Genomic DNA, 20,592 nt, shown 5'->3' with positions numbered 1-20,592 from the left:
ACGACTCACACACTCTACGATGGACAATGGATGATGGTGGTGGATGATGGTGTTATGGTGGTGGTGGGTGGTGGATGAAGTGTGAGAGAGGTGGTGTGCCAAGGGATGAGTTGGAATGAAACCAAGCACTCCTATTTATAGGCTGAACAGAAGGCTGGGCACGGCCCCGTGTCCTCTGGACACGCCCCCGTGGCCGTCTGACACTCTCTCTCTTCATTAATTGTAATTCGCAATTACAATTAATGCGCCTGCTGTACTTTCGCCACGCCCCCGTGCTCACTGGACACGGCCCCGTGGTGGGCAATAGAAGCTTCTACAGGTTTGTCTTTTCTGCTGCTTCTTGGGCACGGCCCCGTGCTGGCTGAGCACGGGGCGTGTTCAGGCTTCTGTTTTCTCTTCTTTGCTTGGGAGGATGCCGTTGAGGGTTCGGACAGTCTACTTTTGTTCCTTTTCTTGTATTTATGTTAGAATTAGCTGTCTTTTTGCTTCTTTTGTGAATTTGAGCTCATTTAATCCTGAAAATACAAAAGGAAGACAAAAACACTCTTTTTCCAACATTAGTACTTAAAAAGGGTTAGTTTTATGCCTCATTTGATGTAATTTATATGTTGCATTTTACACACATCAGGGTGTGACAATAAGGGTTGTAGAACTGTGTCACTAGGAATAAGTTACAGTGACCGGATGTGGCTAAAACGTACTCTAAGTACAAAATTCAGCACTTTAATTAAAAATTCAGCATTTGGTTAACTAATAAAGTGCCAAAACATGAGAAAAATATTACTATACACTTTCCAAAGTGTCGGGAATAAGTTGTGTCACTAAAAATAGTATTAACGACACTTTAAAGCTTTGTTAAGCACTTTAACGGATCACTATCCAACCGAACAACCGGACTTTACCCGGAACATAAAAATATTGCCATTAACATTGTTTATCTTTTTCTGAGCCAGTTAGGGTCCCCGAATACCCTAACACCCACTGTAATGCACAATACATTAGTAACCGGATTAAGTTCCTACTTAACTTAACTAACCTAACTATATCTTAACCAAATGGTTGAAATCGAGCTAGGTGACCCCTCCCCCAACCGATTCGGTCACAATGTGACCCTCCCATTTGTACTTGTTGATTAAAATAATCATGCTTGTCCCATATCTAGGTTACACTTAATCTCTTGGTTAATGATCTTGAGTTTTGCCTATAAGTTCCACACTTAACACAACATAACATTCACCACACTCAACTCACAACACACACTCTCTCCCTCTCCCCAAAGCTCTCGGCCGAACATCCCCTCTATCATCCATCCATCTTTCGACTTTGTTCAAGCAATTCCAACTAACTACAAGTGTCAAGGATCACATACGAGGAAGCTTGGTGCATTCGGAACGTGAAGGACCTCTTCTCATTGCTTTTATCCACCCAATCTTCGACTAGATTCTTCCCTAGCCTCGAGCTAGTAGTAAGTTGCTATAAACGCACTCTCGATCTATTTTAAAGTGGTTAAAATGAAATATAACGGATAAAACTCATGAACTTACAAGAGGACGTGTTAAAAGTCTACTAAAATGTTAAAGATGTTGGTTAAAAGCAAATTTGTTGTGTAAATCTTGTAAGACTTGTCTTGTGATGATTATTTAGTGCCGATCTATGTTGTGGTAGCTCGGATCATCATCTAACCCGGATGGTCATGTTCATGGTTCATGGCATGGAGTATGTTCAAGTGTAAAAAGGGTTAAATGATGAAACTCTACCACACACTAAACATGAACTTGTGTAAAATTGACTTTACTTATGAAATAGTGTTCAAAACTAGTAGGTCTACGGATCTACAAACGGTATTTTCAAAGGACCAAGTGTCAAAGAAATCATATTTTCTAAAACCGGATCTTACACGAACAAGAATAATTTTTAAAACACACAAGTGTGTAGACACTTGTGTAACACTAAATTTCGACAAAGAACTAGTTTTGTCAAATTTTACAAGAAGTTGTAATGATGGAATTTCTTTAAAAACGAGGCTTTTACAAAACTGGATTGATTTATATAAAGATCCACTAAAAGTAATGGGATTTACTTCATTTTCCGGACAAACCACAAGTTCATGTAATTTATACGATTTATATATATATTGACTAGTTTGATGCTTTGGAAAAATTGTTTTGGTTGAATGAGAAAATTGTTGAATTGAATTTTAAAAGACAATGATACACTTGAAAGCGTGGTGACCTCCAGTTACAGGGGAAACTCTGGCGAAATTTTTCCAAAAACTTAACACTTAGAAAGTATTTTCATCACAAGTGTTACAAATGTATTTTTGACTTGTTTTCAACGTGTAGATTTCGCCACGACTTTATTTACAAAATATCGGAGGTGGGATTTTCACAAAATAAAACGGGGTAAATATATATTTGATATATATATTTTTCATAACGTCACTTGTTATGTGTTTATGATTGTTTTGTGAACTATACAAATATTATTTTTAGGGTAAAAATAATATTACCGTGTTAACGACTCCCAAAATAATACGAACGCCTTCACAATAATTATTTAAGTTACACCGGTAATTATTATTACCACTCGATCTTTAAAACGTAACTTACGCATTTTAAGGAAATATGCATGAACGCGTATTCTGTCAAGGTATTATTTTGAGGAAAAATCATATGTATTAAAATATAATATTTTTGGGAAAAATATTTATATTTTGGAATAAGAAATAAAATATATAATAAGCGAGACTTAATAATATATTTTGAAATTATACGAACGCACATGTATTAAATCCCCCATCCTTGGGAAGGAAAAATAATTACCAAGTATTTACAAAATGAAAACACGAAATAGTTGTCTAACTGTTTCCCAAAAACTTAAACCATGAAGCTAAGGCACGGCCGTCCGTCTAATAGAGTTAGTACGTGTAGGTCGTCGCACAGCTGCTTAATCAGGAGATATACTTGGTAGAGACGCACCACTGTGAGTTCATGTCCCCCTTTTCTCTTAACTGTTTTTCAGTTTTCTAAACTGCGGGGGTGAAATACATGTTACTTTGATTACAAATACTTTATACATGGTATGGTTAGCGTAAGGAGGTTTACTACTTAGATCATGTGAGTGGGTAGGCGGAAACTTGAGGCCATTAATCCTCAGGGTAGGACCGAGGGACATGAGCGGTAGTTCTATCTGGGTGTAGCGAGCCCAGCCCCAGGCCCAACAGTACGGACCTCGGGGTGACTTTGTGCCCAACGCATAAATCCGCTAGGTTTGAGTCTTCCTACTTGCACTTCACACATATCAATGGCCTTGCAAACCATTGGTGATCTCTTTTTCCTTATTTGCTACATACCAGGATTTTATACATACAAAGGTTTTACTCACTCACTTACACATGAACTCGCTCAACATTATTGTTGATTTTTCAACTTACATGTATTTCAGGAAATTAAAGATCTTGCGCGGTATGATATGTTTTCCCGCTGCAAGGTGTTACGAGGTCATCCGGGTTTAGGGGATGTGACTTTTTCCTGGACGAGTCACAGTCCTTAAACTGTGTTTGTTTCATGTTGATGTTTGTGTTTTCTGAACAATGATATATGTTATCAGGTTGTAGTTACAGTTGCATGAGTCAACGTCATAAGACAATGTTGTTGTATTTGGTTTTTAAAACATAATTTAATGGATGATCTTGCATGTTTTATTATCATATAGCTTTGTTATGATTAAGCTATAGTATTAAGAAGTCACACCAAAATTAACCACACTTCCGCAAAGCCAGGGTGTGACAGACAAGGATGAGGAGTCAGAGTCAAAGTCTAAATCTGAGAGCTCAAGTTCGAAATCATCAGTCAAAAGGGTTTACGATAATGATTTTCTGGACGAAACATTCAAAGTAGCATATACTTTGAATGACTCCGACAAATATATTCTGATGAAGAATTTCCAATAAGAGGTGTTAAAACTGAAATGATTTACAAGGTTTTCGAATTAACAGAAATTAATATTTCTGAAATAAAAGATGTAAATCTTACTGAGAAATCTAAAAAGTACACTTCAAGAGTTCAACAAAGATTAAACAAGAAAAAAGGTTACAGTTCTGGTTCTGGTTATCAAAAGAAACCAAACCATAACAGTAATTTAAAAAAGAAAGGTTTAGGTTTTATTCTACCAGAAAATTATAAAAATGAGAAAATTTATAAACCAAAAACTAAATTTGTTTCAAGAACATCTTCTGAAGAGGAAAAAGAGAATTTGTTCAGAAAGCAAACTAACAAAAAGAATTTCTTGCTAAGAAGCAAGAGGGATTGAAGAATGATATTTCTCAGAAGGAGACAAGAACCTGTTATCAATGTCAAAATATTGGGCACATTGCATGGTGTTGGTGCATAATGTCTATAGCCTACATCTAAAGTCTAGGTCACGTCGGTAGCTTGTATAGGGGTAAAAAATGTCAAATATGTAAAGTTTGTGTTTGTTTAGAGTAATTTCGCACGAAATTACGTAATGTAATTCCGCACAAAATTACGTAGTGTAATTTCGCACGAAATTACAAGTGGTAATTCCATGCGAAATTAGATGCCTATAAATAGGAGTGTCATGCTTCTCATTTGGTACGAAATTAGGTGTGGTGTAACGAAGTGTTGTCCGATTTTCACCGTGTATTCAAGTCTAAAATCAATGAGAAGCTTGTTTTAAGTGATATACTCTGTTTCTACTCATTTCTTCACTGATTCTAGGCTGTTTGTTTGTTTCCGCCTCTCAAACAGTTGTGTATTGTCTCTGATCGACTCATTTGGTCGTGAAGTTGTGAAAACTGAATCAAAGTTCAGGTTGTTTGTATTGAAGTTGTGAAAACAGATCTGAAACAATGCATGATTCCAAATTGTTTATTTGTTGTTAAATGATAATTTGATTCAGATCACTTTAGATATATCAGACATATTATATCGATTTTCAGATTATCATGTTTCAAATCACAGAACTGAATTATGAAGTTGTTGTTTGCGAGTGTTGATAAATAGAAAAACGGTTCGGAATTTTAGCTAAAAATTGCATATTCACTGAAATAGTCGAAATCTGTCTATTTGCGCAGAATTTTACATCTGCAGAATTGCGCAAGAATTACATCTGCAAAACTAGTCCATCTCCAGTTGATTCGATGTTACAGTATCCATTCGCTGAAGTCGATTTGTTTGCTAAAAGTCAGTTTATTCGCTGCATTTTGCATACGTGGTAATCAGATTCATTCGCTGCAGAACTGATTCGCGCAAATCTGTTCGAAAGAGTTAGCCAAGCCGCAGATATGTTCGCTATTTTCAGCAGCAGAATTCCATCCGCAAACAGGATCCATTCGCTCGGGTTCATATCTAGTCCATTCGCTAAACTTCTCATCCGTAAAAGTTTAAGGTTCACTCGTTGAAGTTTGATCATCAGCGCGAATCGAGTTCGAAACTGGTTCATTCGCACGGATCCACGAACTTTATTAAGGTTCATCCGTTACTTGAGTTGTTCATCCGCTGGTTATAAGTTCATCCGCTGACAGTTGTGTTTTGTCCATCAGCTAATATTCAATTCATCTGCTGAAGTTCATATGCTGAGTTGATCCGCTGCATTTATAAAACTGGTTCATTTGCAGAACTAGTCCATTCGTTAAAGTACAGGGTTCATTCGTTGATTTTAAGGGTCCATTAGTTAAACAAAGGTTCATTTGCTGTGAAACAAGAAATTTGGGCCGTTCGGGATTGGACATCATTGGGCTAGTGTTTTTTTTTTAATCGAGATTTTAAGTGGGCCAAGACTAAAAGTGTTTTGAGATTTTGGGCAGTGGTTCGGGCTCAGTTTATTTTTTTGGGCTAGTTCTAAACAAGGTCAAAATTAGATATTGGGTTACAAGTTTGGGCCACTGAAGTTGTTTAATTAGTACATTTGGGCCGGGTCATTTTAATAAAATTGGGTTGCAAGATGTGTTAAAAAATTTGGGCTGGTATAAAGTGTTTGGGCCACAACTTAATCAAATTGTTATTAGGCCAAAATCTAGTAAAGTGAGTTGTGATTTCAAGGTTGGTTTTGGGCTTCTATTGTGTAAACGGTTTGATTAGTGGGTCGATACAAAATGTTTGACGAAATGGAAAACAATGAGCTTGTAAGAATAAATGAATGGTTTGAAGAGGTTTGGCATTTGAAGTATGAAGTTAAAAAAAATATTTACGTTAAGAGATTTGAAAACTTTCTGTGTAAAGAAAATGAATCGTTGAATCAGTTGAAAAAACGGTATGATGAATTACTTAACAATTTAAAAGAGTTCAAGATAAGAAAGTCGAATGCTGAACAGATATCAAAATTTACAGAAGCGTTACCTTTAGAGTGGGATGAATTTTTGATTGAATTGAAGAAGGATTCTAGATTTTCAAGTCTTTATCTACATGAGTTTGTCTATGAGTTTCAAAAACATGATTGCGAAATTAATAAGAAAAGGAAAGATTTTATAAAAAATATAGAAGAGAAGCTAGATATAATAAGTTTGGATGTGATTCTTGAAATAAGCAGAAGAGTCAATATATGTCTTGCAGCAAAAAATGTTATGGAATATGATATTAAGAGGGGTTGTTATATAGATAAAAATATGAATCCTCTTGATTTTATTAAAATTTTTTCTGCAGGTACATTCAGGACAGAGACAGAGTCAATTCCAAAGAATGAAGAATCCGAGAAAAATGAAATTTCAAGTTCTGAACCAGTGTGCTCAAAATGTGATAAATCTAGATCAGACAATGTCAAACTTCTAAAAGATGTGGAGAGTTTGACATTTTTAAACAAAGTTTTAAAAGAAAATGAAAAAGAATTTCAAAATAAAATAAAAATTTTATAAAATGAAAAATTAAAAGTTGAAAAAGATTTTGAAAATCAAACAAAAATTTTAGAAAATGAAAATGTGTTTGGATAAAATTGGAAAACAAAAATTTAAAAGAAAAAGAATTTCAAAATCAAATAAAAATTTTAGAAAATGAAAAATCTGTTTTGGATAATAATAATTTTGAAAATCAAAAGGCAATAAATTCTCATCTTGAGAAAATCACTCAACTTAAAAATGAAGGTGAGATTGCTAGAAATAAAATTGATGATTTAGAAAAGAAACTGAAAGGTTTTGTGACTTCGTCATTAATTCTAGATCATATATGTCCAAAACCGATCAATCAAATTCCAATAAGTGACAATGTCACAAATTTTGACAAAGTCAAAATTGAAGATTGTGATGACGGAACTGATGATAAAGAAGAGAAAAAGAAATTATTTTTGAAATTAAAAGAAAAATTTCAAGAAATTGTTTTACAATCTACTGAAAAAGGTGAATGCTAAACGCAAAAACCTTTTAAGAAGAATGTAGAACAAAAACAGAATGTAAAAAATTCGAAAAATTTTCATAACAACAATAAAAGTTCATCAGTTCAATCATCCAATCGTTATAAAAAACCACAAAAAATTGAAAATCAAAACTCACAAAAAGTTAGTAATAAGTGGTGCAGGTTTGACCACAGTGCTCAAACGTCAAATCAAGCTTACAGGAGAAGTCATGATTACTACAAGACAAATCAATGTCATGATCTAAGTGTTTGGATTGATAGTGGAGAATGGTATGATAGCAGGGTGTGTTACAAATGTGGTTTTCAAGGACACATTGTTGTTAACTGCCAAAGTCAAAGCTTTGAGACAAGAAGATGCTTTGAATGTCAAATCAAAGGTCATATTGCCAGAGATTGCCCAATGAGATCAAAGGGAAGATCGAGGGCTGAATCTCATGGAATTGTGAAGAAATCAGTCAAAATTGATGAAAAGCCCAAAGAACAGAAAGTGAAAGAACATAAATTGAAACTTTCACAAGGGCAAAAAGATCGATTAAGAAAAAAAGCAAGGGAGTATCTTGAAAGGATTTTGTCCACGGATACAACTGGAAAATCAGATAATAGTTCTGATAAATCGTATTACTCTCCAAAGAATGATCAGCCAAGTAAAACGAATTCATCAGATACAAATCTGAGGACAGAAGAGAGAGTAAAGATAGAAAAAGTGGTTAATCAAAAGATTAACAAATCAAAGAAAGTGAGATTTTCACTTCGTGGCGATGAATTTATTTCTTCGGAAGCAAAGGAGCCACGTGTTGGCGATGAATCTGATTTGTCAAAGTCAGAGGAGCCACCAATTGAGCAAAAAGGAGAAAATTCAGTTCCACCAATGGATGATTTCAACTTTCCACCATTGTGGACTGAAAATTTTAAACAAAAAGTTGGCAAAGTGAAAATTTCGAATCAATTCTATTCTGAAAAGAAAGAATTTGATGTCGAAAAGGCTTTTAATGGAAAAGTGAAAAATATTTTTGAAAAGATGATTGAGGGAAAGGTAAAAGGGGTAAAATAATTTTATGAAGCAAAAAGGAATGATCAAACCCCGAGTGAAATTGAAAAGGTCACACCCAAGGCTGGTCAGGCTTGTGTGCCTGCATTCTTTGCTTAAAAACCCGACTTGCCGGAGTTCCCAAGTTGGTAATCGTGGAACAGGAATCGGCATTTTTCTTGAAAAATATCACAGATGTGAATGATGGTTGTTAAGTGATATTTCGACTTACAAGTGGTTAATCAAGGACATTAAGTTGTACTTGATTTAACTATTTTACAAGTGGTATGATTGTTGGAAATTGTTTTTGTGATAAACCTACAAGTGGTTGAAAACAGTGTGATGAATTAAACCCCATGTTTGTGAAATGGCAAACAAAACTAATTTTCCGAAAAAACCATTGACTAAAACAAACTTAAGTGTCTTAAATCATAATGGGAAAATAGTTTGTTGTCAGGGGGAGTTCTGATTGTTTAAGCCAAGTGGATGGTGAATTGTGGCAATTCTCATCAGTTTGTCACTTTGTTTGTATAGTTTACTGCTTTATTTTTCAAATTTTCCCCGAAAATCAAAATTTGAAATATAATTTTGATTTTAGGGGGAGAAAAATTTTTAAAAAATTTGAAAATTAGAAAATTTGAAAAATTCGTAAACATTGGAAAATTCAAAACGAGTTTTGTTGAGAAAAAAAGGAAATAATAGTACATCAGTTGACTATCACAACATGCTAGAGAAATGGAAAGTCAAAAGATTTTAATCAAGTCTCACTAATGATGTGCCAGTAGGCTTCACACAAATAGTAGAATGTATTCAAGATATAAACCTAAATATCAAAACTTACTTATCTCGTGGGGAACATCTCTCGAATATATGGGTAACCCCCGAAATCTTGTTTGAAAGATCCCTCTTTCTGAGATACTAGGTCTTTATGCTTAGTGATATCTGGGGTATTATTCCAGGACTTCTGATTTTGCGGAAGCAATGGCCTAGTCCCCGTATAATACTTTTCGCTTGCTTGAAATAAAAGCACCACCCTCAGCATAAAAATGATGAAACATTGCAAAATGCTAATCATGTGCTGTTGAAGAAAAGATTCTCTAAAGGGAACACACCTAAAGTCGAACCATCATCTCTCTGATTTTGCGGAAGCAATAGCCTGAGCTCTCATGGTTTCGCATTTAACCCTTTACATATATCATCTAGGTATACTCACCTGTAAAACTGAATATTGGGATCTGGATACGGGAGTATATTCAGAGATGGGACACTCGAATAAGTTCAAGTGCTTAAAACATTAATTTCGCATCTCGAATCGATTGAAACTTGTGTAGAAGTTTAAGTGGATAATAATACTGACAATCAGAAGTGAATTTGTTTAAGATTTAATGATTAATCAAGATCAACGGTGTTAGTGATGTGTCTCAAAAACTGATATGATCTTCTTACACAAACTCTCAAAAATATTATCTGTAAATATTTCTTTACTGCTTTTCTTTAAACACAAAAATCAAAAAATAATGTGTTTTAGCATAAATTTTTGAAAAATCAAAAAGATTTTACTTCATCTTATTTTCGACAACTGATTTTGAGAAGCTGATTTTCAAAATTCTGAGTGCTAAACATGACGACAACAGGGTTGGGAGAGTTTGTTTAAATGAGAAATGTTTTTGAGAATGATTGCATGTTTAATTAATCAAGGTCATTAATTTGAACTTGATGTAACTTTTAATGTTCAGTGAAGGAATGCTCTCTATCAATAAGTTTTTCAAAGTGATACAGGTAAAAACTTATGTTTTGGGTAGAGAATGTGCAGGAAACGTTGAAAACGCTAGGTTTCGATTCCTGAGGATTAATGCCAGGTTTTCGATCCTAAGCTACAAAGTCCAGACTGCGATCCCGGTACAACTTAAGGGGGGGTATGTTAGCAAAGGGGAGTTTGAAGAGTGAAAGAACCAGACTCAGATTATGGAAGAATAGCTGATAATGGTGATTGAAGTGAAAGAGAGAGTTTGAATGATGCTTCAGAGTCAAATACTTTGAAAAAAGCGTGAAGACTGATCAAGACTGAAGTTTTGTCGTACTAAAGTCTCGTACTGGAGACTCCGTCAACATCCAACGGGGAGACTGTTGGTGCATATGTCTGTTGACTTCGTCTTGTATCAAGTCTTGTAATAGAAAGCGCTGAAGTCCTGACTGAAGACTCCGGCAATATCCAAGGGGGAGTTTGTTGGTGCATAATGTCTATAGCCTACGTCTAAAGTCTAGGTCATGTCAGTAGCTTGTATAGGGGTCAAAAATGTCAAATATGTAAAGTTTGTGTTTGTTTATAGTAATTTCGCACGAAATTACGTAATGTAATTTCGCACGAAATTACGTAGTGTAATTTCGCATGAAATTACAAGTGGTAATTCCATGCGAAATTAGATGCCTATAAATAGGAGTGTCATGCTTCTCATTTGGTACGAAATTAGGTGTGGTGTAACAAAGTGCTGTCCGATTTTCACCATGTATTCAAGTCTAAAATCAATGAGAAGCTTGTTTTAAGTGATATACCCTGTTTCTACTCATTTATTCACTGATTCTAGGCTGTTTGTTTGTTTCCGCCTCTCAAACAGTTGTGTATTGTCTCTGATCGACTCATTTGGTCGTGAATATGATCCTACACATGGAACTGTCCAAAAGCAACCCAAAAAAACAGGGAGTCTTTGAAAAGTTGAAAGAAAAAATTGTTGAAAAAACTGAACCACCAACAGAAAAATTCAAAGTGTTTAAAAATTCTACATTTGAGGTTGGTGAGAGTTCAAAATGGTTTTACAAAAGAAGAGCAAATCTTAACAACCACAAGTGGATTGTTAAGAAATCAGATGTTAAATCTATGAAAAGAATAAAAAAGGAAAGAAACCGAGTGATGATGACTCGGAATCACCCAAGGACCGTCAGGCTTGGGTGAATCTCTTTAACTGAAAAACCTGACTTGCCGGAGCTCCCAAGTTGGTAATCGTGGAGCATGAATCGGCATCATTCTTGAAAAATATTGTTGTGAAAAATTTACAAGTGGTATCTTTCTTGAAAAATTCAAAACTGTCATATTTCGAATTACAAGTGGTATTGTTGAGAAAAACCTACAAGTGATTCTTTTTACTAGTGGTTAATCAAGGTCATTAAGTTGAACTTGATTTAACTTTCATACATGTGGTTAAAGAAAAAGGAAAAATGTTAGAATTTACAAGTGGTTAAAAGAACAATGTGATGAAACCCCATGTTTGTGAAATAACAAACAAACTAATTTTTCGGAAAAACCATTTTAATTAAAACAAACTTAAGTGTTTTGAAATCATAATGGGAAAATAGTTTGTTGTCAGGGGGAGTTCTGATTGTTTACGCCAAGTGGATGGCGAATTGAAGCAATTCATATCAGTTTGTCAGTTTATCTGTATAGTTTATTGCGTTTTCATTTTCAAATTTTGTGACACCTGTGTCACTTCAACCATCAAACAAATACCAAACCAATGAAATATTGTATTTCATACTTGGGATTTGTAAAAATATGTGTATCATTTGCACATATCAATTCTTGTTCGATTTCGGGCTCTAAATCGCTTTCTAGAAGGTTATACGCGCACTGATGCGTAAATATAACCAGTTTAATGCAAAAAATGCTCTGGAATAGTGACGTAGGCTTAACATACCTTAAATAACCTTTACATAACTTAGAAATAAGTTTTGGAGGGTTTGGTGTGGCGAAATCAAGTTTATTCGCTTACAGGGACTAATTTCGACAAACTGCGAAAGTATGCCGATTTGTACTGTAACGATCATTCCAAAACATGACCATAAGTTAAACATACCCTAAATATCCTTTACATAGCTTAGTAATAGGCTTTGAGGGGTTCGGTGTGCTAAAATAAACTTTTTGGTCATTCAGGGACTAAAAGCGTCAAAAGTGCATAAGTTTGCATTTTCATGCATATCTTACGTTCTGAATACATCCGGACATCCAAAACTTTATATAATCATTAAAATATTTTATTTTAGTGATTGGCATGATAAAATTCCATTCGTCGCGTAATTTGGATCGTTTTTCGCATTCGTTCGTGTTTCGTCGTAATTAACCGAACAACGCAACCGTACGACCAAACGAACCAACATCCGAGATATTTTTGAGCATGTTTCATGTTCCCTATACTTTAACTTCATTTTAGAGCCTTGAAATGGGATTAACGGGGCTTAAACGTGTCAAAAATGCATCAAAAACCATGTTTTGCACATTCAGGGACCAACATTGACAATCTGCCATAGTTATCTTAGGAAGGGACCAAAATGAAAAATCTAAATTACAGCTTGTTACAGCTTTTCCCCTCATTTTCACATTGTTTTAACGAAACTATGGGCTTCCATGGTTTCACAAAACCATGGGCACATTTGTACGGATGAGATCGAAGCTCGTTTTACGATGAACGATCTTAACGGTTGTGCAAAAACTATAAATACCCACCATGTTTTCATTCATTCCTCACATTTGAATCTGATTCAAGCTCTCTAAGTGGAAGTATATGCTTCCAACCTGAGAGAGAATCGGATCAAATCTTGCGGGGACCTTCTATAAGTATTCTTTCGTGCTTTTCTTTCGTTTTAACGTTAAAGTCAAAATGCGTTTGACTTTCTGCTTTAACCAGTCAATGGTCAACGTGAAGTTCGGTTGAACTTCATAACGTGAGCGTAATCACGATGGTTATAGTCCCTAGTGACTATACCTACTGATTACCACGTTAACTAGGCTCAGTGACGAGTCGTAGTTTCGGCCAAAATGCGTTTTCTCGCGTATTTTGTAACCAAACTACTCTAGGGTATCAAAACCATTTGTTTTGATACCAAACCTGTTTTCTAACTTAACTAAACATGTTCTAGCATGTTTAGCTCGTCACTTTTAGATTTGTGCTTGTTTAGGGTCGTAAAGGTAAGCGATCTAATCAATCGCTTATACTTTCGAACCCGACCCATTTGGTCGATCATTAGGGTCCGACCAAACATTTTAGGTGACCATAGTTGTATAGGGAATAACCTTCCGAGGTTATACCTTATGGTCACTTCGTTTAAGTAGTTGTATGATAGGTAATTTATATGCCTTAGGTAAATTACCAAAATACCCTTTTTACGCATAAATTCATTTTAAGCATATGTAACCTAAATTTTGACATCTAAACTGATTAGGCCACTATATTAGACATGTTAAGGCATATTTTACTTGTCATAGGACTAGTTAAGCGGTCCGAATGCGCTTTACGCGAACGACGTGTTAAAGTAGCATAAGCTACCTAAACGGGTCGTAATTGGTCAAAAGCACATAGGATAGGTTTCGTTTTAGTATGTAGGCTTTGTTAAACCATATTACATAAGTTCCCACACTTATTTGGTTTACGAACCCTCGTACTACCCGATCCTCCGATAGGTCCGTTTATTTATGTAGTTATCTATATAGGGTGCCGTTTGATTCCGTGATCCCTCTAGCTTTGCTTGGTTGTTGTTCAAGACATCTAAGCACCCTCAACTGAGTACATAGACCCCTCTTTTACTGTTTTTCAAACATTTTCGGGTGAAACACATGTGCCTACTTGTTACTTTCATGTTTTCAGGTTTTTATATCATATACTTGCTATGTTCATTAGTACTGTTGGACCGTTCTATGACCCGAAAAGTCATTCGAAGTAGTTCATCTTTACATACGAAGGCGGAATCAACGTAAGTAAAGTAACCACAGCTAATCCTTTCAATTCCTTGTGTTTATATTGCTTTCTGGTAAAATTTCAGCAGAGTTTCAGCACCGTAGCACACACATACGTCGTTCCAAATGAAGAACCGCTCAAGCCTATTTATAGAAGACTTGGGTCGCTTATGTGACAGTCCAAATAAGCGATCCAGCATCTTTGTCACATAAGCGATCCACATTCGTGTCCTAAAAGCGGTTCAAGACTAAACCTAATGACACAAAAGCGGTTCACAATACATCTTTGACACATAAGCGGTCCTAACTCTATTTCACTCAATATTAACACTTTGACCCCTATAGACCAATCTTGACATCAGACTTTTTGTAGACGCAGTCAACAGATATTCCGTGCATCAACAGACTCCCCCTTGGATGTTGACGTAGTCTTTTTAGCATCTTCAGATCCGTAGTCTTTAGTCTTTGTCTTTTCACCAACTCTGTCTGTCACCTCAAGCATTCTTCACAGATTCCCGGACTGACTTCTGGCTTTATCTACAAGCTTCCCATTAGCTGTTGATCCAGACTCCCCCTCTCACTGACTCCCCCTCTCATTATGCTGGAATCTTGAGATATCTGGTTCAAGCTTTTGCAATTTGCTTCCGTTGGGAAATATCGTCCAAACCTGTTACTCAACCAATAATATTACAATCTATCTTTTCAAACAATAAACACTAATACAATCAGTTTTAGAAATCCATTCAAGTTTTCAAGTTCAAATTAATGACCCTGAATACTTGATTAATCTACCAAGTTCAACTTAATGACCCTGGTTGATCTTTTGACGAAACAAACTGATTTAGTAAAACAATTTTCCAATTTTCTGAAAAAAATAACAAGTATCAACTTAATGAACTTGTTTAAAACTTTGAAAACAAACATTTTCCAACAATGTAAGCTCTCCTCGATCTTCAGCTCAGAATCTCCTGCATCTGCTTCATCTTTCTAGAATCCGACAATCAACTTTCCACTCTGGTTTGTCTAAAATAAAACAGAAATAAAATCTTTTTGGATTTTAAGATGATCTAAACTAAGAAATGAAATAACAGAAAACTTAAATTGCAGAAAATAACCTATTTACAAATTTGTTTTTGGCGAGCGTGTCAGGGAATCATATCAGCTTTTCAGACAGATTACAAGTACCGTTAAGCTATGTTACATACTCAGATTTAAACAATTCACCTCGATTGTCGATATACTGATCCATCTTAAATTTTCATACAAACTTCAATCTATTCAGGATACTGTTGAAGTGTTTTAAGAACATAGATCGATTCATGTGTCCCACCTCTTGAATATACTCCCGTATCCAGAATCCCAATATTCAGTCTTACAGGCAAAAATACTACAATGATGTCCGTACATAAATTAGGGTATGCGAGAACTGAGGGATCTCAGGTCAGAACTTCCGTTCAGTAGAGAGATATCAGCTTCGACTTAGCAATGTGTTCCCTTTAGAGAATCTTTTAGCTACAACAACTGATTATCAATTTTATCGTCTAATCAGCTGAGGGCTTTATGCTTTATTTCAAGCATTTTGGTGAAAGTATTAGCCAGGGACTAGGTCAGAACCACCGTTCAGCAGAAGTCCCGGAATAATACCCCAGACATCATAGAGTATAACCACCTAGTATATCAGAATACGAGACCTTTCAAACGAGATTTCAGGGGTTACCTATATATCCAAGTAGTGTTCCCCACGAATTTCACCAGTTTGAAATTTTAGGTTTATATCCCGAATAAATCTACTAAATGTACGAAAACCTATCGACACATCATTAGTGAGACTGTTTAACTCATTTTGTCTTTCCAAATCTTTAGCATACTGTAATTGTCTAGCTGATGTACTATCATTTTCCCTATATACACAAGCTCTTTTTCAATTTTATCATGTTTTTGGATTTTTGTATTTTTTACTGTTTTTGTATTTTCCTAAAAAAAATATGTACAACTATCTATCTCCCCCTAAATACCAAAACATGTAAAAAATCGACAAACCATCGCAGATTGTTTCTCATCTTCATCCGCAACAGTACTCTCATCAACGCTCACAACCCCATCCGACACCGAAAGCAATTTCATACCATTAAGTTTTAACAAATATTGAAATCGATTTTTATCAAAAGCTTTGGTATGCAAATCAGCTTTTTGTTCGTCAGTGTGGATTTTCTCAATTCGTATCAACTTTTTCTCGAAGTAATCGCGAATAAAGTGATGACGAATCTCAATATGTTTAGTTTTAGCGTGATGTACTGGATTTTTAGTTATATTAATTGCGGCCTCATTATCAACAAACAGAGGTGTGTTAAGAAACTGCAAACCGTAGTCGCGCATCTGTTGCTGTATCCACAGGATCTGAGAGCAGCAACTGCTAGCAGAAACATACTCCGCTTCACATGTAGATAGCGCCACAGATGTTTGTTTCTTACACTGCCAAGTGACCAATTTTGGACCAAAGAACTGGCATCCTGCAGTTGTTGATTTCGCGTTAACTTTGCAGTATCCGAAATCTGAATCGGAAAACCCTTCGAGTGTAAAATCGCCTTTACGAGGATACCACAACCCCAATGTGGGTGTGCCTTTCAAGTAACGTAAAATCCTCTTCACAATAATCATGTGCGATTCTCTCGGGTTAGATTGAAATCTTGCTGCGAGGCACGTTGGGTACATGATGTCAGGACGTGAAGCAGTTAGGTACATCAAAGAACCTATCATGGATCGATAAAGTGTCTCATCAACCCTGTCTCCGGTGAGATCTGGGTGAATTCCATGATTAGTCGCAAGTGGGGTAGCAGCTGGAGTAGAACTTGACATTCCAAATTTCTCCAGAATATCATGCACGTACTTCGTTTGATGAATGAAAATCCCTTCAGGAAGTTGTTCAACTTGTAATCCCAGAAAGAATTTCATCTCCCCCATTGAAGACATTTCAAATTTCTGCTTCATCACCTGTTCGAAATCTTTGCATAATTTCTCATTCGTCGACCCAAAAATTATATCGTCTACATAAATCTGTACTATCAGAAGATGACCATCAATGACTTTAGTGAAGAGAGTGGCATCCACTTTTCCACGTATGAACTGGTTAGCGAGTAAGTGTTGAGACAAAGTCTCGTACCAGGCTCTCGGCGCCTGATGTAGACCATACAACGCTTTGTCCAGCAGATAAACTTTGTTCTTGTGGATTGGGTCAGTAAAGCCCGGCGGCTGACCAACATAAACCTCCTCTTTGACCTTCCCATAAAGAAACGCTGATTTAACATCTAACTGAAATACTTTGAAATTCTTCCAAGACGCAAATGCTAGGAAAATTCTGATAGCCTCTAGTCGGGCGACAGGAGCATAGACTTCGGTAAAATCAATCCCCTCCTGTTGACTAAAGCCCTGAACAATGAGTCGAGCTTTGTTCCTAACAACCACTCCTCTGTCGTCCCTCTTACATTTGAAAACCCATTTTGTATTGATTTTTCTTTGACCGTCCGGTAAATCAACTAACTTCCACACACCTAACTTCTCAAACTGACTTAATTCTTCTTGCATCGCGATGACCCAAGAGTCTTCAGTAAGCGCCTCTTTGTAAGTCCTCGGTTCGACCTGCGAAATAAAACAACTTAATGAAAATTCAGTTTGTAAAGGTGCTACTGTAGAATAAAAACATGTTAAGCCCTGGTCAATTTGACGTCTCGTCCGAACGCCTGATTGCAATTCTCCTATTATCAACTCCTCTGGATGATAAGAAAGAGTTCGCGGCATCACTTCGCTTGGAACTTCTACATTTCCCTCCAGATTAGTAACATTCTGCTCTGCATCTTGTTCACCAACTTGGTTTGTTTGACTTGACAACTGGATCTGCTCCCCCTCAAGATCTGAATCACCATGGTCAAAAACTGGCATATGTTCAGCTTCTTGATCATCATTCACCTCCGACTGAATACCAGGAGCAACTTCATCATCATGTTCACCAGCATTACTAGGACCTGCTTCATCATCATTTGAAGTCTCCCGAGGTCTGCTAGAATACTCTGCTGGAAACCTGAGCGACGATTCATACTCTCGTAAAATATCCAGCTCATCAAAGAAATCTTCCTCTTCCTCTGATTCTTCTCTCATGTCAAACGATTCCCAAAGTTTGTCATAATGAAAACGCCATGAATCACCAGGATTCTGAGGCGGCATTGTATAACCCTGACATTCAACATTTGCTGCTTCAATAATACGCTTTTCACTTGGAACAAAGACACGCCGTGTAGGACCTGAATATCCAACAAATATTCCTTCAAAGTTCTTTGAACCAAACTTGCCATTCGGCTCTATTACCGTACAGGGTGACCCAAACGGTTCTAGATACTTCAAATTTGGCTTGCGTTTATTGATTAGCTCAAAACACGTCTTGTTGAACTTCTTCACAGTAAGAACTCTATTGAGAGTATAACATGCAGCAGAAACAGCTTCAGCCCAGAAATTGATTGGTAACTTGGAATCTGCAAGCATCGTTCTGGCTGTCTCGATTAGTGTCCGGTTCTTGCGTTCTGCAACTCCATTTTGCTGAGGAGTGTATGGAGCACTAAACTCATGCAGTATACCTCTTTCATCACAGTATTCCTCCATCTTACTGTTTTTGAACTCAGTACCATTGTCACTTCGAATTCTACAAATCGGTCTCTGGTACAGATTCTCAATTTTCTTAAACAAAACTACCAAACTATCAAAGGTTTCGTCTTTCGTTTTCAAAAACATGACCCACGAAAATCTGGAGTAGTCATCAGTCACGACCAAATAGTAGGAATCTCCTGTTATACTCTTAACATTCACTGGACCGAACAAATCCATGTGAAGTCTTTCCAAAGGTCTTGAAACTGAATTGACTTGTTTTGTAGGGTGTGACTTTTTCTTCTGTTTGCCTCTGACACAACTTATGCACTCCCCTTCCAGATGAAAACCTTTAATATTCACTCCGGTGACCAAGTCGTTATGCACTAAGTGATTCATTTTCCTTAGATGAATATGCCCCATCTTTCTGTGCCATAACCTTGACTCTTTTTCCGTTGCTCTGGACACAAAACAATGAGCCTGACCCGTGGTTGTAGTAGCAATGCTCATGTCCAACACGTACAGATCATTGACTCTTGGTGCCCTCATGATGATCCACTCTTCAGGTATCACAAATCCCGGTTTCAAGATCAAACATTCTTTGTCGGTGAAATGAGTAGTATACATCCTGTCACAGATCTGGGAAATACTCAGCAGGTTGTTCTCCAGCTCAGCGATGTAATTAACTCTCTCAAACGTGATAATGCCATTTGATAATGTTCCTTCACCTATGATCCTGCCTCCTTGATTACCCGCAAAACCCACATAACCACCATTAATGTCATTCACATTATACAGCAATGCAGTCTTCCCTGTCATATGCCTTGACGCTCCACTATCCATTATCCACCTGGATACAAGTTTTGGAAGATCATGCACATAACAAATCATCATTTAAACAACTTCAAGAAAGATGTCGATTCATGCTTCACAATCCAGGAAGCTCCGGCAATTCAAACTGTTTAGTCAAACATGGTGTCCACCCAGGCCTTATCAGCCTTAGGTGTAACCGTGACTTTAGCAATTTGAATTTTGAAATTCTTAGACTTAAGAGGTGGATATTGTGCATCATAATCAACCGTAATTGATTCTTCAACCTTTTTCACCTCAGAAGTTGAATCTTTCTTCTCAATTTTAGGTTCAATTTTAGGTTTCCACACCTGTTGAGCTACTGCAACCCTCTTATAAACTTTATCATTTTGATTTACCAGCTTCTTTACGAGTTCAGTTTTTACTTTCAAATTGTCAATTTGAACATTTTTCTTCCCAACAACTTTCTTCTCAACATACATCGGTGTTTTACCCTTCACATCAACTTTCTTTTGTTGAACCTTCACAGCTTCAGTCTTAGGCTTCACATATGTACACTTTCGTGCAATATGACCAACCTGTTCACATCTAAAACACATACGAGTATCAGCTACCCTACTCGTGCCTTCAGACTGAGCCTGTGAAGCTCTCTTCTCAAAAAATTCTTTGTTTGATTTTGTAAAAAAAAAAATTTTCTTCATCAACAAGTGAACTTGAACTATTCACAAACTTTTTCTTTTCGACATACCTCTTGTTTGCAACATTTCTTTTATGAAATGGTTTACCCCCCTGATAACCACCCGACCAATTGTTTCTGTTGTTATTGTAAAAACATGGTGGATAAACAGATTTCTTGTTGTAAACCCTCTCTTTCTTTCGACTCAGATTGTTTACTGCTGACAACTCGACTTCGACTAGTTTGAAAACATTTGTCAATTTGTTCAGATTAACATTCACTAATGGAAACTCAGAATCCGAAAACAACTTATCCGATCCCGACATCTTGTACATGACAAGATCAGATTCATCATATAAGT

Source organism: Helianthus annuus, chromosome 5, assembly GCF_002127325.2.
Source record: "Helianthus annuus cultivar XRQ/B chromosome 5, HanXRQr2.0-SUNRISE, whole genome shotgun sequence".
NCBI lineage: Eukaryota > Viridiplantae > Streptophyta > Magnoliopsida > Asterales > Asteraceae > Helianthus > Helianthus annuus.
This window is presented reverse-complemented; position numbering follows the sequence as displayed.